The sequence below is a fragment of the Bombus bifarius genome, unplaced genomic scaffold (assembly GCF_011952205.1).
Source record: "Bombus bifarius isolate JDL3187 unplaced genomic scaffold, Bbif_JDL3187 scf7180000009145, whole genome shotgun sequence".
In the NCBI taxonomy this organism is placed as follows: Eukaryota; Metazoa; Arthropoda; class Insecta; order Hymenoptera; family Apidae; genus Bombus; species Bombus bifarius.
The window spans coordinates 2,185,345-2,210,167 of NW_022884930.1; the positions used below are offsets into that span (position 1 = coordinate 2,185,345).

General features: G+C 44.1%; 1 protein-coding gene across 1 annotated transcript in view; it reads left to right on the top strand.

Annotated features, from left to right (window-relative positions):
* The first annotated feature begins 4,976 nt into the window (after nt 1-4,976).
* LOC117213953 overlaps nt 4,977-24,823 on the top strand; it is a 46,495-nt gene continuing 26,648 nt past the window's right edge. The window contains exon 1 of the mRNA XM_033459702.1: nt 4,977-6,043. The gene's annotated coding sequence lies outside the window, so the exon portion shown is untranslated. The remainder of the gene's footprint in view (nt 6,044-24,823) is intronic.

Genomic DNA, 24,823 nt, shown 5'->3' on the forward strand with positions numbered 1-24,823 from the left:
AAAGAAAAATAAGAGAAACGTGAAAGAAGAGAAAGAAGAAAGAAGCACGAAGCCACTTCGATCGGCCATAAATCCAACCAATTCTTTCCGCGACCACGTTTCAATCTCTAACCATCACTAACCATCTCTAACCATGGAGATACAGGCAATCGAGCATGAGTCTCCCCTTGCATATATTCCATGATATTCGAGCGTTTCTACGCGTTCTTGATCGTCCGTGATCTCTGTTCGCTCCTTGTTAAATGATATATGTATAGTTTCTGAGATTGAGTAGAGAGTGCAAGTCACTCAAAAAACTCGCTCTGCGCAATGTCGATGATATTTTTCTTCGTTTTGAACCCAGTAAAGCGCAATAAACGTTCCCTTCGGATGAATACTAACGTTGCACGATTTTGACGTAGTGTTCGCTGTTTGCTCACAGCATCGATCCGTTGGCAGCGAAGAGAGTAAATCTTTTTGCGCTGCTTTTTAAATATAGAACGGAAGAAACGAACTTACCAGAGCGTCGATTGCGATAAAACTGGTGTCTGAATATTGGTATTGCAGGTGAAATTAAAGACTGGGATTATATCTCATCTTTAACAAACGAAACTGTTCTTCGGAGGTAGAAGGACTGATAATATAGTTCGCGTAAAGTTTATTGGCTATTCAAAGACGTTGAAGAGAACGTTTATCGTTGCACTGTCGTTCGACGTTTAAGTATATTAAGTATCGACATTTGAAAAAGACTGTTACGACTGTGCGCTTTATACATACACGTTGTTTTGTAAACCTTTTGGGCAAGTTTTAAAGTTTCCATTACGTTATCTTTGCATCGTAATGCGCTTTTTAAAACCTTCGTCTTCGACAATCTCGTAGCATATAAAGAGATTTATAAGCAAATGATAGCAATCTTTCGTAAGAGAAAGCGAATTATGACGACGAGATATAGCGTCCCGTGCGTGGAAGGATTCTTAAATTCGTCCAAGAACCTCGACAGAGGTCCCAAAGCTCTGCCTACTCTAGTAGCATGATTGTAACGCTCATTAAGATTCAGGGTTGAGCTGAAAATAGCGTCGAGATCGCTCGCGGTGGCAAGGATGGAGTTCTTCAACGTCAACATTAAGTTTGTCTCGCAACGAACCACGTCGCAACTCGAAGTAAAAAAAGAAAAGAGAAGGAAAAGGTAAAAAGAAATCGGCCACTTCGTTTTCTCACGCGCTTCGGTAATTTAGTCGGTGTTTAAAATGGCGTGTTTCACGCGAATATTTCTTGCCCGATTCCCGCCGGCTTATCGATTCGTTTTCTGCTTTGGGGGCGGCTCGACAGGATCCCATGATGCTTAGAAATTGAAGCATAGTGGAAAAAGTCGTGATGTATGTCGATAGCCCACCAAAAATTCCTTTCTCCGCTCTCTGCTATTAAGCATCGTTCAAAGTATTTTTGCCAGATACATTGAGCTTCTCCTTTTTTTATCCGTCTCGTTGCATCACGATCGATGGTCCATTTGAGAAGAAAGAAATCTTAGCCGCGTGTTTTCGAAGTTGGCGCGTGCTGAAATAACTCGTTCTCAGGTATACGAAACTAGAAGAAAACTCTGATCTCTGTCTAATTATCACAGCACGGACCTTCGCGCGTATCTTCTGCTTCGTATGTCAACGATCGACTCGTTCACGGAATACGATTGACTAGAGAATTGTTTGCTCCGTTTCCGGATCCTTTTGCTAGAGTTTCGTGTTCGAGAGAACATAGAGAAAGAAGAAACTGCAAAGCTTTTAAGCGATGAGAATCAAGAGAGTTTGTACAAGGGTGAAGGTAACTGAACTTTTGCGAAGGAAGCCTGACACCGCGGCTTTAATCATAAAGAGGTAATGAGTGATTCTTTATCCTCTTTAATTCGTTGTTTTGTTACATAACAATGAATCGACTTCCTTCGTAGAAAAGTTTGGTGTTAACTTTGGCTAACAAATAAAGTACATCTTAGAATGATAATTCTAGCTAAAAAAAAAAGTAGAATGAATCGAGCGAGACTTCATATTTGACACAGAAAAAACTTGGTTTAGGATACATATATATTGGAAAATACTGTTACGAGAGCAACGTGCTAAGCTAAATCCTTGAGAACTATAAAATCTTTATTGACCGTTTATTTCTGTGTATCACGTACTTTCGTCCTTTACGTTTCTACTCTGTCTCTACCAAGTGTTTCATTTTTCGTGGCCACTATTTCAACTACACGAATATTTGGTGAAAATTTGCTTAAAAATCTCGCTACAGAATCTGGAGGTACGTACATACGCATAAAGGACCGGGTCTGAACATAAATTTGCAAAGACTGTTAAACTAAAATGTTCGGCGCAGACAACGCAACCGAGAGATCAGCCTTCTCCAGATCACGTGGGAATGAAGGTAGAGAGAAAGAATGATTACCAGCCTTGCGGTGAAGTAAGAAAAAGTGGATTTCGTAGGGGAAGAAGTGGAGCATGTCAATCATGTCTTGGAAGTTGAGTATCTCTGTGTTGAAAAATGGTGTCTTAGGCCTTCGACTATTTTTCCAGTGCGCTTGTTTCCTCGAGGTAAAAGATAAAAATGTTATAAAATAATTTACGTTGTTTGTACATGAACTGGAATATTCTGAGGGAGATCGAATCAGATCATTTAATTACGAATCATTCTTTTTTGTTTGTTTAAATCATAGATGTTGCAGTTCAGTGAGAGAAATATGTAATAAGTAATAGATGTTGGTTAAGAAAACGCAAGCGTTTCGTTCAGACTCATTGAGTGAGTACGGCATGCTGAAATAGGTATACGGTGGTGCGGCTCGATGCTGATCGCGGAGCTTGACCTGGAGAGGGGGAGCGTAAGGAGAGGGTAGAATTGGTGTTTGGAGGGGGCTGGCGTTGTCGTTAGTGCCGTAAGTCGACACTCAAGAGCCTAGGACCACTTCAAGTGACGGAAGATAGTCGGGGCAAACCATTTTCGAATGTAACTTAACATTTTTCTATAATACATATTCTTAACTACTTACCCTTCTCAACTTACCTATAAAACATCTTTCATTTTAAGGTGTACATTAAAAACGAAAGATAATATCGTCAGATTCTAAATTACGAGCAAGAAGAATTGGATATTATTCTATAACATAACTGAATTTCGTTATTTACGAACGTTCGCCCGAAGCGATAGAACAACGCAAGATCTCATGCAAGGACTACCTTCTCATCCTGTCGCGAGATTTACATTCTGAAGCATCGACGCGCAATTAAGATACAGTCTAGACTTCGTACAACTGCACGCTCGGCGGATACTTTAAATGGAGGTTTCTAAAAACACAAGCAAGCTTCGAGTGATAGCCTCGTCGTCTGAAATTTAGTATCATTATGTGGTCTCTTCGAGGCGGGATAATCTCGTGGCATTGTCGCGAGCGAAATGACAGCCTGGCTTCGTGTTAACTACACTCGTTCGCGCGATAAATTATGGAACGGCTGCAACAGAGACGAATATCTTTCGTGTACACGTAAATATAGGCTTGTTAGAGCTTTCTGTGTTTGTCTTGTTAACTATTTCGCATGCACGAGCATTTTTGAAATAGCCACCTTTGAAGAGTATTCTATCGATCGTTTTTTTTTTTTTTTGTAGTACCACCTCTGAAATCATTAATAACGTCTGTTAGATCGTAGATCGTTTATAAATCATTACTTGTTAAACATTATTTTAAGAATTTGTATTATTCTCCAGGTACTAGAGTTTGATAACGCAAATTGTGATTCCTGCCGTTCCTCCCCAGTGGATCAGACCATTTCTGATAACGACTTATTTGTACAAGTAACATTTCGTTGCAGCAATTACTTAGCATCACAGGTGGAGAAGGTAGGGAGGAGTGTAGAGGTAGAGGGAAGCCCAGCTTTGTGGCTTGTTGTCTAACTAATTCAAGAGAAGCGAACTGCCGCGACTCGCAATCGATAATTCCCGCTCGAATCGTTTAACAATGCTTTATCAATATCATTCTGATATCGATAATTGTTATCCCTCCAAACGGCTGATTATTCTTCTTAATTAATTGTCTGGAAGAAAATCGTGTCTCTTTGCTTCCATGCCCACTGAATTTATGCGTGAAATATTCGCCAAGCTCGAATATCGATGGTGTTGCGGTTTTCTTTTAATTATCTTCGCCAACGTTCGCCTCGAATGGCCTAAAATTCTCGGCTCGACTGGAAATGGTCCATTTACGCGCACGTATTTGATTGCAGGCTATTCGAGAGGGGAAGCGTTCAGCCGACGAGAAACAAGAAATAACGGGGAGCACAGAAGTGGCGAGGAAGAAAAGTAGGACGGGCAACGTCTTCACCTCGAGCAGCCTCGGCCGTTCCTTCTTTTTTCCAGACTGTAATAGCCGGTTTTCGAGTGCTCGAAATAAAATTTTACTAATACACCCCGGTATGACACGGGCCTATCGCCGCGCTGCTAGCTTGTCGTTAATCGTCCATTCGCCTCCGCCCCTCGACGCTCCGTCGTTCATAAATCGTACTAATTCATCGCTGAAGTTGCTCTCCATGTACGTATCTCAAATTTTCATCTCTAATTCCAATCTCATAACTCCTATAAAACGTTTTTCAAAAAATTTTTTTAAAGATTCTTGATACATTGATCTTCTATCATCCCTTTTATCAATGTAAATGGAATTGATTCGCTAGTAGCAATATATTGCTGTAATTTTCAAATAATCCACAGTTACTAGCGCATGTAATTTACAAATAATTAAACAAGACAATTCTTATAACAGGCAGTAACAGAAATCCTTGAATTTACATTTCGACGTGGTCCGGAGGACAGTCGACACATCACTGGCCGAGGGGGTTGACTGGTCTGGTGGGGATAGAGCAGCTGGGGTGGCTGGAGCTCGAATGCGAGCCCGCGGTACCTATACGCCGGGTTCTGGGTTTGGCCGGGTCGCGCGGCGGGTCCTGCGCAACCAAAGAGACATACTCAGACAAAGAGAGAGTGAGACGACGAGTGTAACGGAGACAGAGAGAAAAAGAGAGTGGAGGTAGAGTGGCAAAAGCGAGGCAAGCAAAAGCGAGCTAGCTGGCGACCAAGCAACCAGATAGCCAGGCAAGCCTTTAGGTAGGCGAAGCAGACTGGCAGGCAGGCAGGCAGGCAGGCAGGCAGACAGACAGGCAGGCAGGCAGGCAGGCAGGCAGGCAGGCAGGCAGGCAAGAGCAAGAGCAAGAGCAAGAGCACAACCACCGGGCTTCAGAGCCACCCCCAGTCGTCGCCCGCCACCCAAATCGTTCCCCCACCTTGGACTATCGCTTGGTACACCCCTCTTCGCCGTTGCTTCTTCGCACTACTCCTACTCTTTCTCCGGTGCTTTCAGCCGCCTCGTTCGTTCGGTCGTTCGTCCACCGTTTCGTTCCTCTTCTCGGTGTCCTCGTCGTCGTTTGTCGCGTTTAGAGTGAACCAGTATCTGTACACCTTTGTTTTGTCATTTTTACCGACGAGGATCGCGTGTGTCACTGGCTGCTTCGTGTGCAGAAGGATATCGTATGTTCGACAGCGTGACTGATCTCGGCAGGTTGTATCCTCCGGCGACGCACTGACCTGCCCTTTCATCGCGGTCTCGCCACCCTTCCACCCTCTGTTTTCTCGCGTCTCGACGCAGCGGCGGACAAGACTGATTCGTGGGAAGCGGAGGGGGTTTGTTCGGAACGCGACACCCTGGCCTGTTTGCTCTCGACATTTTCGACGATTCATCGGTTGATCAACCTTGAAACGGAAACCGAAAGAATATTCTGTATATTTTCGTGCGTCCAGGACTAAGATTCTTGGGATATTTGGTGGAAAGTGAGGAAGAATCTCTGCGTGGGCAAGTGACGGCGAGATGAGGAGGTGCGACGCCGCAATAGAAGGGAAGACGCGGCTGTGAGGCCCGGATAGCGTGCACGTTGTGTCGAAGGACGTTCACACGCGCGACTCCATCGGTTGCCAAGCCGATCCTCCTCGCACCAGGCGACGAGAACTTCGTACCTAAGCCGGTCGTTCAACGTGGCCGATCCTTGGACATGTAAGTACACGTAACATTGCCATTTCGTTTAAGGTAAATTCTCGAAGGAACTTTGGTCGAATCCGCGAGAAAATATCCGTACGTTTCTTCGAAGACATTGGCACGAAGTGGTTGGATCTTGCTACGCTCCCCCTGTTTTCTTGCGTCTATCGCAGAAGCCTCGGTAGTCCCGGGGGATCGGTCGAGTCGAAAGGCGGGCGAAAATCGGCGAAAAGAGGCGGCGATAGGAGACGATCGATTTGTTTGGCGGAGAGCGTGTGATACTGACAGAACTCGAACACGCGAGTAAACACTCGAACCTCGGCTACAGGAGAGCGAAAGAGAGATAGCTATATTGGAAAGGGGTCGGATCGGAGGGCTTTGGAGAAGGAATTTCGACGTAATCGGCCGACTTCCCTCGAGGTTGAGCGAATAAATAGAATAAATCTGCTCGAAGGAGCGGAGCAGACGGTGAAACGAGACCGTTCAAAGCACAGGAAAGATTGCGCAACTGCGAACTAAAAAGGGAGAGAGAAATAAGGGAAAGGAATAAAAAAAAAAGTATCGGACCAAGATCGTCGAGGCTTGATCAAGTTGTCCGTCCGCCATCGTGATTATCTTTGGTCAAATGGATTTATCTGTAAATCCTGTGATGGTTGGCTCGGCTTTCAGACAGACATAGGCAGCTTTGCTTCTGACACAAAATAGAAACGAACGAAACGCATGAAAATCGGAAAAATAGGCATCCGTTGTGTATCGAAGCCCGTTAACTTGTACACGCGTGAAATGTAGTACGTCTGCGACGAGTTAAACGTGCCGTGAAATGATATTCGAAATTGAAAATACTGGGTGTACTCGGTGGCAACGAAGCTTGCAGTAGCGAACTACCAGAGGTTGAATCGTTACTCGGCTTTCGTGGTTTCTTGCGTGACTTTTCATATTCGTTGTAATTGTTTGCCAGCAAGTGATCGTAGTTGATGGTAGTTAGTGTGATCTATAAAAGAGGAAATTGCATATTTTCAATGTATCCTTCCGTGTCGTTGCAAGACTAACAAACAAAAGTAGTTAACTAGAATTACGTAGCAACGAACAGTAACCGAGTACGCTGCGATCTACCGTAATATCTTCCAATTAACGTCCATTTATAGCAAACCATTGAACTATAAAGAATCTCTTCTACTGGTATAATTTCCCACGGACGGTATTCTTCGATTCATGGCCATAATCGTTAATGGTGCCACTAAACACGAAGTACATTTTTCATTCACACGCAATTTACTTTCTCTGATTAGATTACATCTTACTCTCGCGTGGAAATCTCACCATCGGAGATCGACGTTTAAAGCTCGAGGGATTTCGAGCAGAGGATACGTTCGCCAGATGATTGTAAAATTCGCGAAAGAACCGGGTTTTGTCGTCGTTTTGTCTGAGCAGAGAGGAAACAGAGACGGGCTACGTAGTTTGTTACGGTTAAGCGACCAGCGAGCACGGTTATCTGCAAATGGATTAACGTCGCTTGCGAGGTATATACACGCGCGCGAGATTTCCAATGTGCTTTTAACGGGCCGTTTCTTGGCCCTGTCAATCTCTTCCTCGCTTGCCATGCACGCATTGTCTTCGCCAATTATTCTACACGCTGTGGACCTACGTCTCATCGATGTACGACATCGTCCACCATTCGATCTGAAATGAAATAATTCGTTTAAAGCCATAGCCAAGAATATTTATCGAATAATCTTATTATTACTCGTCGTAGAACATTTTCACTGACTTGTCTCTCTACGAAACGGTTAAACGTCCAACGTGTGCTTCAGTTTTCCGATACGTATATATTTAGTTGCAATCAAAGAAACTGTATTTTACTAGACGCTGGTTCAAGCGTTCGATTGATGGGCAAAGGATCTACGAACCGGCTGGCTCGTAAATAGGGTCAAGATAGTATTTCATTCCCCTCCTACAGCTACTATCGTTTTTAGCCGCGTTTCCGATAACTATCCAACCTCTTGAACTCCGGCAGGGATATGTTCGAATCGATTCCATCGGCAGCTGGCTTTCGTCTCGCCCCGAGGCATTTAGAGATCGAGTATCCGGAATTAAATTCGACAAATGCGAGCGATCATTAGAGGCCAGTCGTCGAGAAAGTGTCGCGCGGCACGGCTAGGCTGTCCGTTCGGTTGACTTGGAAACTAGCCTAATCCTGTTCCGATTCACCTATTCCTGGTGTCTGTCGACAGTTTGCAAGCATTTTTCAGTTCGTGTACGAGTTTCCAAGATGGATTCCGCGTTCCGTGACAGCGTGTTTCCACGTCGATTCAACAGCCATAAATCTTTACGATATCCTCGCGCTTCTCGCTCTTCCACCTCCTGAAGATCCATCCTTCGAGTTCGTTTGAAGAAACGTTAACTCGTGGACGCTAGGCGCGTTTACCTTCGCCAATTAAATCGCTATACCGGTAAGACTAATTACATTCCTTTCGAGACCAACACGCCACTGAAAGTCTATTTAACGAACCAGAAATCGAAAATGTTCTCTAATCGGTACCAATTTCTTTTTTTAGCTGAAACGGTCGTGTAATACGTACACATCTCTTACCTGTAATATTGCGACTTCTACAACGATCGTACGAAATCGAGATGCAAGCTTTTGCTTATAACACACGTCCGACGTAACGTGCTTTGAACAATCGACAACCACGAGGTTTCCCCTGTTCGCGAATCTCAATCCCAAGCAGTAGTCAGACGTCAGTGGTCACCAGTGTCGCAAATTACTTTGGGAATCAACGAATTCTTGTCAAACTCTATCGAAATAACGTACAAGGATCGTCAACGAGCATCGACACGTTCATCGGGTACAGAGATGGATTTTGGGTGCAAAGTGGGGTATTTCTTCAATTCGTCGGTCTTACTGTGCCTTTGTGTCGTAAAATTGTTTGATATTCCGGGAATTTGCAAAGGCGATCGGCATGGCAGAAGAATTGACAGGAAAAAGATGGATCGGCCGACAGCAGAACGATCGCTCGGACAGGACTCGGTGTCGGTCGATTTTCCCATTTCCTTTGCGCCGCGTATGCGACTCGTTGCACGGTTTATACCTGGACCAGGTAATTGAGCGATTCGATGTTGTACGACTGGTCGGTCAAAGTTGCATTATCGATACGAAAGCCTTGAAAGCGTCGTCTCCGCCGAATCTTATCTCGCGAAGTGGACGTCTCGACGGTTCTCTCTTATCCGTCTAATCTTTGCCAGAGTTATTACGTCTCTGCGAAACTTCCTTCTCGTCCTTTCTTTTCCCTTCTTTTCTTCCGTTATCGTTACCGTTCGAAGATTTCCTTGAGAAATGGTTTCCTTTCACGGATGTCGAACTTTAACATTCCATCAGGAATTCGGTAGTCACATGGCCGGCTTCAACAGAGACGAGAATTTATGTTCTTCCTTTTAAGTAGCAGAGAATAGTCTATGAAATTCAATTATACCAATGGCGAAATTCTAAGTATAATTTATAGAAAGCTAGCCAACTTTAAATTACCGTAGGCGGTGGCTGGAAAAGCGATTGAACGTTCTAATAGATCCCCTGTTTCGTATTACGATCTTGTTAGCTGCTTGATTTTTTTTAATGCCTTCTCCAAGGTGGCTTCAAGATATCCACTGAACTCGTTGTCAGGTGTCGACGTTACCAGCGAAACTACAGATTCAATTTCTTTTGGCCACGCAGGGGACAAAAGTGGCATCCCGGTGAACATTTTCCAAGCTTCTACCAACTTCTTTACGATACCCTGGTCAACTCTTCCGGCAGGAAACCGCATCATCGCGGCAACTCGTTGCGCTCGCGTTCATTGTGCATGAAGATCCGGCACACCGATTCTGCGACCATGCTAGCGAAATGCTTAGCTTCAGAGCTATTTCACCAGGCAGCTGTCTCATCGCCAATGATAATTATTCCTTTTCTTTGGAACACCTATTCCGTTAAATGCCTATGAACCAAAAGAATTGCGAGTTTCAAAGTACCAATATGCTTTCTTCCAGGAATACGCTGATAACTTTTTTATCTCGCCGGAAAGGAAAAACAGAAACATTACGGTTAAATTCTTCGGATCTTACGAAAGTTTGAAATTGTACGCGGGTCATGTACAGCGGCTCGCAAGCATATTTCTATCCAATATTTTCTATCTAATATTTATGTATACACCGTGTTAAAAGTACATTGAAATCTCATTAGCTCTGACTCTCATTAGCTTGACTATCGTCAAATCGTACTATCGTAATCACGATTGGTAGTTGCGTCTCGTTGCGGAGCTAACGAAATTTCAGAAAGTTTCCTATAACGCGCGTAATAATGTATCGATAGAAATTTTCCACGATAAGCGTTCGAGCAGGCTTTCGTCGACGATTAATCGGCTTGGTGTTCGGTGGAGGCAGAAAACGAGTAAAGTAGAGGAGGAGTCTGAAGCAGAAGCCCGATCGCATTTTCATTGGCCGTGAACCGGGTCGGGACTCGCGATGAAACGATTCGCAAAGACGGTGCAGGGGAATTCCGCGTCGTGAACCTACGACTAATGAAATCGTTATAGCTCACCGCGCTTTGAAACGCGGATCGCGGAGAATTACAGCGTGCCTCGCTTTAATAAGAGCACCCGCGACCAGCCAGCGGTACGTGGTCCCGTTTCCGGTGAAAAAAGGATATCGAGCAGTTCGTTCCCCCTCGCGAGCCACGAATAGCGCCGCTTTGTTCGATCTGGCCGCGGGATCGAGTTACCCTGTATTTTCTTGCAGCTCTCCCTCGATGGAACGAGCCTGTACTTTAATGGAATTCCTCGGTTTCCAGCCTTCAAGGAGGAACTTCGAGGGTGCTTCCGCACGTAATTAGAGTTTGAGTCGTTGATTAGATGATTGATTGTCTCCTAGTTGCAGCGACGGGAAGATTTTGACGATTGGCTCTTTGTTTTCTTGTTATCTATAGTCTACAGATCCCAGTGCGTAGAGCAGAGTCTCGTATTAGAAGACGGAGAGATAGGATTATCGCGGTGACTTGAAATTCACAGGCAGGCACAGCGTAGTAATAATAATTTTACGCGTATTTGTACGTTTCTAGAGGCTCGATCAAATCGATAGACGTTTGTTTATAGTAGTACATTTATTTAAGTAGACATTTATCTCGTTCCAACGACGACTACATTTTTGAATAATCCTGTACGCTATCTGGGTTTTTGCAATCTTAAGTTTCCTACACGTACGAACTACCTACCGTATCGTGTCAGGAAACGACAAATATCCGACAAATAGAAGTAAATTATAATTTACTTTGTCTGCCGTGTGTAACACACAGGCTGCCAAAGTCGAGGTCTGAAGCTATCAAAATCGTGTAAACTGTCAGCGATAACAGCGACCGTATATATTCTATATATTCCGTGTATAATCTGGCGTGAAGTCTCCAGGCCATTTCCAGACGAAGCGAGCTCACTCGGACGGTCGAGGACTGTAAAGGATCGACGGATCCGCGGGCAACTTACTGCAGCGTTTACTAGCCTCTACGGAAAATATATCGGCGAAGCTCCACCGGGGTCAGTTAAAGCCGCGGCTTTAATGGCCGCGGTGAACGCGCAACAAGGGGATACACGTGTACACGTGTTGGCGCTGGTAATTCTGAATCGAGTTAAAACATTGCGCGCTCTCGTATCTTTTAGCGACGATTGCCGCAGCTGTTGGCGGGTCTCCGTGCCCCGTTGCACCGGACAGATAGCGCCTGCTGTCTCGTAAACCGTCGCAACGACGCCGACGTGTTATCGTCGTGTACTCTGATCGTCGAATAATATAAAATAAACGTGACGGCGAGTTAATCCCACGTCGAGTTCCTTTGGTCGACGCTCGTTTCATACAACGGACAGTTTTACCGGTGTTCAGACGCTCGACCCGGTTGGCAAAAACTTTTAATTGAAAAGCGCCAACCCGATGCTCGCTAATCGATTATAAGGCGCGCAAACTACCAACGAAATCATTTCGTAATTAAGCCTGGGTCACTCTGATTGTTCCGTAATCGTTTCCTGCCGCGGACTAGCCGAGATCCTTTCGCCTGGATATTCTTGGTCCTTGTTAGAATTCCAGCATGTTTTCATCGATGATGTATGATATTTGGGTGAGCGGTTATCGTCGATCGGCTGTGCCGTCACAACCATTTTATCGCTAGCGTTTTTGCCAATTGAAAAATAGAATTCAATCGGCGTCCACTTAATTGTCAATCACTGATCAGCCAGGATTGTCAGGCCGAGAGATGTTTCGGAATTACGGAGCTCGACTTATACAGTGACAATATTCCATTTACTAATACGAAACACTGCTTCCGTATTCTAAGCTGCAGCCCGTAGATTCCTCCGGGATATTAACTTCCAAGGGATATAATTTTGTTTCATTTTTTTCACACACTTTACTTTACTTTGTTTCTTTTCCTCTTAGCTGTCTGCTTGATTTATGTTCTTCTTTCCTCTCTCTCTTTCTTCTTCTGCTTCTTTTCTACTGGTGACCTTCAAACTGGCTATACCAGCACAGAAGCAACCGCTAATCCTACTCGCTTGTTAATCCTGCGCTAATTTAATTTCTTCCGTATTATAACTACCAAAAAGTTCTTCCCTGTTCGATTTATAAATAAAATTAAATTAACCGACGTGACAACAACGAATAACGCAAAGATAATCGTAAACTTTGACGATTTGGATTTCCGTTACTTTCGTATTATTCTGCATAGATACACGTACGAACTATTCGACGAACTATCTTCTCTCCTCAAATGGACTCGTCGTGTAAAAGGAAGAAGATCCATTGCTCTCGAAATTCTTGAAAAACATCTTCATCGTTCGGCGAGACGTCAATAGCTTTTCGTTCAGATATTTCAATCGCTTTGGTGAGGTCGCGCCGTTAATTCCACGTCGAGAACACGGTGCCAAAGAGCGACTACGTACACGTGTCCGTTCGCAAATCCCGAAGCTTGGCCGCGTGGCGTGGAAGCTTCTGTTTCGACACATCTCGAGGTAGCTGGAAGCCAGCTAGTATACAACGGATTCTCATAGTTGCGTGACGGTCTATTACGGCGTGTATAATCGACCGATAGACCGGGCGGATTCCCAGAGCTGACACTCGATTCGTATCCGGCCATTTCGGCCGGATATGCGATTCAGACGTTCCGACAGTTTCCGATGTTCTCCGCACGAATTATTACTCTGACCCGCGCTGATCCGCTATGCCTTCCGACCGGAGAATCGTCGCATTGGAGCCCATCGCTTGCTAAGCTCAAGACGACGGCTGTCGTCATGGCATTTCAGCTGTATCATAATTTCTATATAAACGTTTGGCGTTAGATGGACGGCGATGATATTTGAGCGATCGAGGCATTTGCTGTCCTGAAGGTTCAACCAGTTTGGCTTAGGTTCAAGGTTATCGGAAGGTTTTTAGGGTCGTTGTAAATTTAACGAATTACATGGATAGTTGGATATTTGTTCGATCATCTGGCTGTAATTTTCACGTTACTTATGAACGCTAGATCGACCAACCGAACCAATCAAAATGATCCGTATCAAATCTTCTGCATTTGCAATTTGTTTCTTCGACCAATCGCGGGGAGACGTAATCGCAAGGAGAGACGTCAACGGGGGTCGTAAATCCCCGTTACGATTATAACAATCGACACCACGAATTGATCGATCCCCTGATTTCCGTTGAGATAATAGGGGTGATTGAGGTTGTATAACCCTGTGATTCACAGAATTATAAATTATAAGTTTCCAGCACTTAGATTACACTGACGTAGAGAAATAAGTAATTAACAACTTGTCGCACGAAGCTAAGATAGATATGTGCGTTAGAGCAGGGCTCTTATAATTAGATTTAGTATATTAGTGGACGTAGCACTATGAGATTTAGGAGAGGAAATGTATGCTCGACAATACCGAGACCGACTCTCGCGTTATGCTTAGACTGCCCCGTTGGGCATTAGCGTATACTTAGTAGTTGACTTTTCCAACGATGTAGAAGAAGTGAAGTTGAGTGACGATGCTGTGTCCGAGGAAAGCTAAGGATGGGTGTGTCTAGCGCACGGGACCATCGGATTTGTTGGTGCCGATGTTATTTAGGAGAGTGAGGGAATAGGCTTCGTTTTTAATTGGTTAAACGAAGGGTCTTAACTGCCCTCGAGAGAAAGTGGTTAGTGGGAGGAAAGTTGCAGCGCACGTGAGAAAAACCAACTTTCCCTTGTCCAGCCGTGGTAGACAATAGTGTTTAGAAATGCTTCGGACACAGAGGTTTGTTTGTTTTGAAGGACCTTAGCAGGCAAGTGACTCGGGTTTATGACGGATGCTTAAGGATATTGAGGGTACGCCGTACGGAAAAGCGGACATCTGGTGTCCGTCTGGCCCGCGGTGTGTGACCTGGGCCAGGCAGAGAGGCCCGGCGTAACACAATTACTAAAGAAACTATAGGTGTTTTTATTCTTATCTAGACGGGAATACGATTACATGTAATTTATTTTCATTTTACTAGTTTAATCGTAATCAGCCACCCACGAGATATTTAGCTACGTATCGCAGATTGCTTCTAGCTATAATCCTCATCGCGGAAGATATAGTGCATCGGTTAATCGAACCGAAGATCTCGAAGAGGCACCGCGCGACGGAGATGATAACGCGAGCCCTCGCACGATATCGCGCTCAGAATGTAAAAGCGTTTGTGTAAGCTGCGAAAATAAGACGGTTGATTACCAGGTCTGGGTTGGAGGTGGCTCGTTTAACGCGGAGAAGAGGAAAAATTCGTGCGACGCGAGTGTGACGGCGCAATAGCAAGCGGTGGGAAGAGGAAGAAAGAAAGAGTGGCAGGTACCTTCGTTGCAGGCAGAGTTCGTTAAACTAATATTCATACATCTTGGAAAAAGTGGGTCAGTCGCCTGGCTGCGTGTATCAACCTATATAACGTCGCTCGTTTATTACGTTTCGTGCGTTTCGTAAGTTTTATTAAGAGCCGCGACGTGAAAATTCCGTGACGTTATCGCCGGGTCTGCACAGCATCGCTCCCCTACCTTTGCCAACCAGAGAAAGCTAGTCTCTTCGTTTTTCCATTTTCTTCTCTACGTCCACGCGTTCTTCGCGGATCGTTGTTATGCTAACGAAGTTCATCCCGAAAGGGCAGAAAAACGTTAATTCCCTATCTTACGTCATAACAAGGGGTCCATCTAATCTCTCTCGTCTTCGCGTCGATGTTGCTGCAAGATAAACAGACGTAGCAAAGAGAAACGAGATTGCGATCCGAGTCTTTTGTGAAGATTCGGGGATCATTAGCGCGCTGAAAGAAACTTGTTCGGGCTGGATGCGGGATTTGATCGAGGATTTGTTTCTGTCGTTTTTCTTTTGCGTTTCCTCGTCGAAAGTACGTCAGCCATGCAGCAGAAATTCATGTTGGCTTTACGATTAAGAGCGTCGTTGGATCGGTACATTTGCAACCGTGTTGAAGAGAAGATAATTGAAACTACATCCTACCAATCGAGATTATCTAAAATCCTGATCTTCCGTCAGATCGCTTCGAGTATCGCCTCTTCGGATATATACCTCGGCAACGTTCTTCTTTCTCATTTCGTTAAAGGATTTTCGCTCGAAACTACAAGCTCTTCCGTCTAATAGCAACGATTCCGATCTAACCCTATCTCCATAACGATATCAATGAAAAAATATTACTCGTAAGATTCTCTTTTTTCAGCTCTTACCGCAGATTGAGTACCGGGCGAATAGCGTTCGAGATTAGCTGGAAGAGACACGAGGACGTCGTTTGCCTTTCTTTGTCGAGCGATTTACTTTCGGTTCCACGAGCTCTATCTAACCGGTGGGAGAGAAGGGGCTCGAACAGGTTGGGTCTCGGTCGACGAGAACTCGATAAGACATCGTACGCCACTCTGGCGATTCTAATACCAGTTTGACACTTGGAGATCGATGAGAATGGAAAGTATCGTACATCAGGCCGAGCCCGATAGAGAAAATTATTCAGCCGATGCGCGTTACGTGTGGCCCGGTCATAAATCACGGCTACCGGAGGCGGAGGAGGCGGTCGGCCCACCGATACTAATCCGTGGAGAAAGACAGAGCTCCCGATTACAGTTTCATATTGAATTTTTCATCGCTACGTGGACAGCCTCTTTCATTGTAATTAGATGTTCGAGCTAGTTCGGTGAATAACGACGCTACGAGTCGCGCGCAACCTGCCTCCTCTTTCACAAATCCTCGTCTCTTTCCTCGCCCCGCCTCTTCGTCTTCGTCTTCCTCTTTTCATAGGCTACCTTTTTATTTCTTTTTGCCTGCGATATGCCGAGACACAAAGTCAGCTCACGTTCCGCGAGGTGCGCGAACAGAACAGGTAACTCTCGAAGGAACTCCGGCAAAGTATCCTCTATTAAATTACAGACGGTCAGGCGTAAATCTTCGTAGAGGCGAGCAAGCGAGCGAGCGAGCGAGCAAGCTAGTAGACTTCTCGCTCGCGTGATAGAAACTTTCTGTTCTTTTCTCTTCTCCCCTTCCTCTTCTTTTTTCTTCGCCGTTTTTTGTCTCTCTTTTTTTTGTGTTTCTCTTCCCTCAAGTTTTCGAGGCAGCTTTGTATAATGGACACGGGGGCGGGTGCATCGTCGCGACGCGGAGAATCGCGTTCCCTCCGTGTCACGACGTCCGGATGTTCTTAAAGGACTAGAAAGTTTCCGAAGCGGGATCGCTTATTAATTCTGATCCCCCCAGACTCTTGTATTCCTTGTTATACCCGCTTCTCTCAATGGATCTGCGTCGGTGAAAGTCGATTAAAATTACATTCCGTGAAAGTCGATTAAAATTACGTCTATTTGGAAACAATTTGCCCCGTTTCTTTCTTACACCACTAGCCACAATTGCAAGAATTTAAGCGCAAATATTTTCCCATTGCCTTCGTCTCTTACGTACGTACGTAGTTCGATGGTAATAGTACGCGCAAACCTATAAAATACTTTAGGAAAGACTCTCTAGAGGAAAATTATCAAGAGAGAGAGAGAGAGAGAGAGAGAGAGAACTGCTCATCCAAAGCAGCCTTGCCGCTGGCAAAACGAGGAGGAAGGGAAGGAAGAGGTAGAAGGAAAAGCCCGAAGAAGTTGCCGAACTGGAGGATACGTCGCGATCAAAGCGAAAGGTAGCCGGCTTTGTAGCCAGGATACGCGAATAGGGACAAAGGAGCTATCGCGGCTACGGGAATTACGTATACAGAGCGTCTGGGCGGAAAAGAAACGGCGACACAGCGGAATCTGGAGAGCATAAAATGAGAATTGTTAGGAACTTCACGCTCCGCCGCCGCGGGCGCATTTAGTATCGCTGTTTCTCTGTATCGGCGGACTCCATCCTTAGGTTTCTCGCCGATTGGCGTGCTCCACGGTGCTTCAAAATGGAGACGATTTGTAGAGGAAGTGGCGAGCTTCGATCGACGGAGTTATCGCGATTCTCCGTTATTTATTGTTCCGTCGTCAAGATGTTCCCCTTTCAGTGTGCTTCGTATATGAAATTTCCGTTTGTTATGATACGCTTCACAGCGTAATAGTCGTCCAACGTGCAATATTATTTCGTAGCTCGACGAGGATTCCATGAAATTCTTGACGAATTCTACGATATATAAAATACGACGACGAGTGCCGATACACGTTTCGCCTGGTTGACACATTTCTATCGTTTTATTCGCTTTTAAAGATCTTTAACTTTATCGCTTCTTAAATGTTTCAAAATTATCCAAGTTTGTATATAAAACGGCAACTAGCGAAAGAAAAGTCGGATAATTGCGGAGAATGCGATAAACCGTCCTTATGGGACACTCAACTTTCTACGGTATACTGGGTCGTAACCATCTGTTCGTTAATTCTCATAGCGATTTTATTAATCTTTTACGAAGCGCTGCCTGTTTCGTGCGATCTGCGACAAACGCGTTACTCCACTTTTATACAGCCATAATGGTTTTCCTCGAAACGAAAAAGTTTTTTTAACGCTTTATTATCAACATCTCGCGATATGCCTCCGATATGCTTCGATAACGATACTTCTTCCAGCATCGACACACGGAAATACAAAAAATAATTGGAAATGGTAACGGTTAAGCCGGCAGTCTCTTCAGAACGGTTATCGATAACGGCGGAATTCTCGCAATCAGTTCATTTTCAAAGGACGTAATATATCCCACGCAGAGGCTCTGTCTATGCATTGTCTACGCTGCATTTCTTGCACAATGCCGGGATTTTCTTTGCCCGTTCGCGATACAACACGCCGCTGATTCCTTTTTATTTTCTTTTTTTTCCTTTTTTTTTTACCTTTCATCGCCTTCTCCACCTCCGTTTCGCTTTAAATCCGTCAACGAACAGGACCAAGGGATACATCGTATCGAGGGATTCTCTTTGAACGTCCTTTAATAAAATTGAAGTCCCGGAAACGATCTCTCCTCATTAATCTTTTTAACAGAGGGACTGGAGCGGGGTTACCGCTCGTCAAAGCGTTTATTTCTGTCTTTCGCGTCTATTACTACCATCTGCAAAACACCGGCAGCGAGGGAAAAGAAGAGCCAAGTGGAGAATGAAAAAAAGAAAGAAAGAAAGAAAGAAAGGAGAAAACAGGGCGCGGAATGGAAAGAAAAAGGAGAAAGGCCGTATAGGAGGAGGCGGGCAGGCCAGGGAAAAAATGAAAATCCGCTTGCTTCGAAGTGCTTTCAACGAAATTAGAATTTCAAAAAGGTCAGGTTAAATTTTCCATCCCTTTCTACCTCTACCACCATGGCCACAGCCATCGTGTGACCCGCCCCGATTATTAATTTCTTTTTCTACTCTTTTTCGGCCACCGGGCTTTCGCTCCGCCTCTCCATATTCCTAGGCCGCGTCGTCTGTTATCCGTCTTTCTTCCCTCTGCATTCTTCTATATACCGGCCTCTCCTTTCTTTTTCTCCTTTGTTTCTTCAACATCGATGAAGCGATTCCGCTCATCGGTCTCATCTTTATTCATCGTGTACTAGCCAGCCTAGTACACATTGTACATTACTCCGGCGAACTATTAATTCTCGTTTGACACTCGGAGACCGATGGGCCAGACACATCCCTGATACTTTTTACGGGATTTCCATGATCGATTACCGGCCGCTTGCACGGAACATATGTATCCTCTCACGGTGTTTTGCCTTTCCCTCGCTGGATAAGGCAGTCGATCGGGGTAAACCGACTCCAACGCTATCGTACACCTTTGGGATTCTGTAATACATACATACATACATTTACGTGTATGCTTTTGGTAGGTATACGGCGCAACTGTTTGGATGGAACAGATCCAAACAAACTGGATCGTCGTTTGCATATGGAGTGTATCGGGCAGATGGGAATACGTTTCGTCGACGACTTTTCGCCGCAGAGAAATCACGATACCTGGAGATTTCTAGGACCGATCGCCGTATAAATCGTTGAAAGTTTCGTTTCGAAAGGTTGTTAGGTTCGAGTACTCGTCCATCGATCGTTCCTCTTCTCTTACATTTGTTAGAATTTTAATTCGTTTGAAAGCTATCGAATCGCTCACCGGTGCACTCGATGAAACATCTTTATCGTATCATCTTCGTTCCGATCGTCCAAGCTTCAGATCACGTTCCCTTGCCGTACCTCTCTCTCAGAATCTCGCGTTATCTTCTCGTTAAACTCGCCTCGCAATTTCCATCTTTTTCGCCAGATCTTCCTACGCCACGCACGAATTTCCACCAAATTGTTCAACGTAAATAGAATCACGCGACTCGATCCTCGAGAATATTAGCCGGCTGTGCGCCGAATTATTGCGATTACAATTTCTCGTGGGATAGGATCGAAATGTAAAAGAAAATTGACAGAGACGGTGGAAAGAGGTGATCGTACGTCAGGCCACGCGGCACGGCGTTTGCTAATCCGCTGATCTAATTTCTGAAACGGTTGTCGGTGTCCTGCACCGGAATTCGGCCAATTTCCTCGCTGCTCTTTCTACTAACTTTGCATATCGCCTTGCAAACTGGTCGTATAGTAAATAAGAAAACCGATGAATTACCATCGGAGCTCGTGGTTTTCCCTTCCATATGGAATTATGTATTTTCTAGCGTAATTGCCAAACCACCGAAGAAGATTACGTGGAATATCGACCGAAACCGAAGTTAGAATTCCAGCGTCGGGCAGGGGTAGAAATGAGAGGGAGGCTCGATTGAATTTCGCCTCAGTGAGATAATAACGAGCTACCGATAGATTCCATTATACCTTTAAAATTCTCCAACAATGGAGCAGACTTTCTCCCATCGGCGGCCGCCTGAAAATATTCTTCGGTAAAATTGTTCCACCACGTGATCGGAAATTAGTGCACTTCTGGTCTGCCCTGAAAGGAACGTTACACGTTTAGAACCGCCGCTTCGATCGAGGTTCGCGCCTTCTTAATTAGTACCAGAATCCAACGCATCGATTATCCGCCTTTTATTTTCCTACTTTAATTATTCGGGTCAAATTGGACACGATCGAGGTAACGGACGAGTCTCTAATTGCACGAGATATAGCCAAAGGGATCATTCGGATTTTTCGGACGCGTACGAGCCGCATTTTGCATTTCGAAGTGATCGAATTCGCGGCTGCTTCCTACAAAGTACATATTTAGTTTGAATACCTGTGCCGCAGAGCTACGTGCAACGTTTCTGGCATCAAGAATTTCTAATTACGTAATTTTCAAATTCCGGCAACCGCGCGAATTACCGATCTCCATGAAACGGTAATACTCGTGTTCTGCTTGGCTGGAAGACGTCGGTCGTGGGAGCGGAGGGCTCTAGAGACCAGACGCCTAGAGTATATCTACTTGCAGCTTTCAGTACATCGGATTGCTCGCGTGTCCTGTGGAAAATTTCGCCTTGAAACTCGACTTATACAGGGTGTTTCCGAGTTATGGGTGCGAACTTACGCTTATTAAGGGGCTATTCTGGTCTAGAAATGTGAAAAAATCGAAAAAATTTGTTTTTCATATTTCCAAAGTTTAGACATTCAAGAATATGCCCTTAGAAGGATTTTTCAAAATTTCAATTATTTTATGCGTTACAGCCATTTTTGTGACGCGGCATCTGCTCCGGTCTGACCGGAACAAATGAGTAGTAGACGGTAAACGTTGTCCGAGTCAACTTGTCTCGAAACTTTAAACGCGTTTTTCTCGAAACTACGTTTCTCGAGTTGGCGTGCACGATATCTCAAGTTCTAACGAACCGATTTATTTTAAATTTGGTTTAAATATTCCTTGTATACTTCTCCATCGTCCGGATCATGCTCAGCTCAAAATCTTTGATATTACTATTTTTTAAACGTTCGGAATTGTCACAAAAACGTGCGAAATAAGAAATTTTTTTTCAAACGGCCGTCATTTTGCGAAAAAATGTTGTATTGATTTTTCCAAGGTTCAGACGATAGCGGCATCCGTACTAATTAAGAATCCGTCCGCATTTTTTGTCTCGGATGACCAGAAGAGTTGATATCATGCACGCCACGACACCCCATTTTTTTGGCAGCACCCACTTTGCCAGCTCGTAACTTTTTAAATATTGAGTTTTTTTTTCCAGTGAATGTTTTACGTAATCTCGAAATATCAATAAACAAATGCTAAAAATAAGGATAGCAAAGATATTGCTTGTTTCGCTTGTACAGAGCTTCAAAAATCGCCCGAAATTCATGCCTCTGGACCAGAATATACCCCCTTAAGGTATTAGCGACGAATACCTGACAATATGCAGGATGGTGGCGAAGTAATCGTTCCACGAATGTCAAAAGTCTGTTCCGCCGATGAAACGATATCTTCCGGTACCTGCTAATTCGTTTTCTCTTTTTCGACAGAGCTATGCTTTTTTATAGTCGAACAGAATTCGACAATGCTCGATGCGTAGAAAAAACAGCGAGAGATATTGATTCAGCTTTGCGCCGGTAAAGCGCGCCATTGAGGGCGTAAAAAAAATTGCACCGTTTTGAGGTTATGTATCGATTGTTGACGCGCAGAGTCACAACCTGTTCGGCATTGTGGAGTACACAGTTTGTACACGTGCTTGTCAAATCGCTTTTGTTTCCTACTCTTTTTTATAAACACGTCGATTGGCCGATCCAGCCTGCCTATATACCAAACTCTGAAACGAGCTGTATAACTCGTGCAACCCGAACGATCGTCTGTGTCCTTTCGACGCTTTTACAGCACGCTTGGGAGTCAGAAAATTATTACAATTAGCGACTGCAAAACGGGTCACACGTTACAATATGGCCTGTGCGGACGGGGCGAAACAAAACGCGTGTTAGAGTCACGGTAGCGCCGATTTTGCCGATTTAATGACGTTATACGTAGATTTAGTAACGGCTGGACACGTGACAGCTGCATTAAATTTTCGCATTAATTCGCCTGCTCTCGTGAATCAACTCTCCCCTTCCTCCCCCTGTGGAGCCGCTTCCCGGCCCCCTCGTACCTGCGAATTAAACGTTCCGAAACCGATGGAGGAGGAACCATCGTGATTTTTTCTCTCTCGCGCTCGCCTGCTTTTGTCTCGAATCGCTTTTTGTTCGTTCGCGCGATTATTCACGTTACGCTTCGAATTTATCATTGTTGATTCGGTTGGCCTTTTCAAAGGCTGCCGAATAATGTCGAACGAGCGTATTGACAAAAAGCTGGATAATTCTGTTCCTTTTCTTCCTCCCTTCGCCTCTCTGCCACTTTGCTTTCCCAAATTTATGGCAAATTGGAAAAACCAAGGATAGAGAAACTTCCGATGTTGAAAAAGGGAGGAGAAAAAGAAGGAAGAAGAGAAAGAGAAACGGAGTACTATACGACGAGCGATGGAACGTGAACTGCGCCGATCAGTCGCCTTCGCGTTCCACGTGAAACTGCGATGGAAAATCGAATAATATCGAGCAGAGTTTGCTTTACAGGTTATCCGTTTATAAGCAATTAGTTGCGCTCACTTGCGTGCTAATTTTTTATCCAAAGGAAAATAGGAAAATACGAAACGATTCTCGCGAGAACGATTTGTACGTGATCGTTACCGATCATAATGGAACCGCGCTGTCGAGTATTTCGCCACGTCCAGAAATTCCCAATATTTATTCCCGTTTCATTGGTACGTTTAAAAGGACATAAAAAGAAAACAAGAAGCAAAGAGAAGACAGAAACGACAGAGAGGGGGTGTTTGTTTCGATCGATCGAAATTACAACGGGGAACCTCGACGATATTTTTAGGGAAATAGGGGCCGATGAAAAAAATCGTAGCTCGACACTTTACCGATGCTTCGTCAACGATGCTTCTGGCTTTATTTCGGTGGAGCTGATCACACTATACAACGACGACCGATTCAGCAATAACTTATCTCGGCGAGTGATACACACCCGTCCCATTATCCACGATACTCCTTTTTCTATCGCGTCGACATTTTCCGATAGAGACGGTCCTCTGTTAGAAACGACAACGCGTATACGCATTGCCCGCTATATTCGACTTCCGGCGGAATATTTTCTCCGCATCGAAAACGTTCGACGCTTTGAATATTCGTCAGCTTCGATGATTACAACACGCTCCTCTCTGTCGTGTACGCTGTTTAAAAACTTTTCTCACAGTGACATAAAAGTCCTTTGTGCTCGCTGTTTGTACCTAATGAATAAAAATCTCAATATCGTTTCTCGTATGTAAACACGTAACTTACTTACAAAATGTTGACACTGGTTCTTCGTGACGAAGATACGCCAAGCTCGTATAACAAATACGTTTTGTTTTCAATGGAAATCGTTGGTAATATTGGTTCGTTCGTTTGTATATGATCGAACAGCGTCGTATCACTCGCATCGTTCGAACAAATTAAATCGTAATTAACACTAGAATCGAGAAACTCAAATCGACTGGTTTTACAATTTTATTTGAAAATTCCTACTTCGTGTTATATTTCTTTCCGCAACGATGTAACGACTTTCGCAACGATAGCTAAAAGAATAATATAACGAATTTTATTTTGTTTCTTATGTATCCAAACTGAAAATAATTTCGTATCAAGGCAACTTATACCCACATCAGTCAAATTGACTGGTTTTACAAATTTTTAAAATTCCTACTTCATGTTATAATTTTTTCCACAATGTTGCAACGACTCTCGCAACGATAGCTAAAAGAATAATATAACGAATTTTATTTTGTTTTTTATGTATCCAAACTGAAAATAATTTCGTATCAAGGCAACTTATATCCACATCAGTCAAATTGACTGGTTTTACAAATTTTTAAAATTCCTACTTCATGTTATATTTTTCCGCAACGATAACTAAAAGAATGATATAACGAATTTTATTTTGTTTTTATGTATTCAAACCCAAAATAATTTTGTATCAGGCTGCTTATACCAATACCAGTCTAAACGACTGATACTTGTCAAAGTGTAAAAGGATGCTGCAATCTGTTTATCGAACCCCAATTAACCAGTTCCCTTGTTTTCTACAACATGTCACACTTTTTGAAAATTTTTTACCGCGTATCATTCGATACGATGATATCAGATATCAGGAAAATTCCGGATCGATCGCTAGATCGCCAGATGTTAACGCTATAAATGCCACAGCAGTCAAAACGACTGGTCCTACGATTTTATAAATGTGTCAACCCTCGCGTTCAGGTCGATCATAGTCCCAGATGGATTAATAACAATGAAATTGCTTCTGTAAGAGAGAAATAAATCAATAAATATAAAAATATTCTATTATTACGTATTTTTAAAAGACCAGTCATTTTCACTGGCTTTGGTAG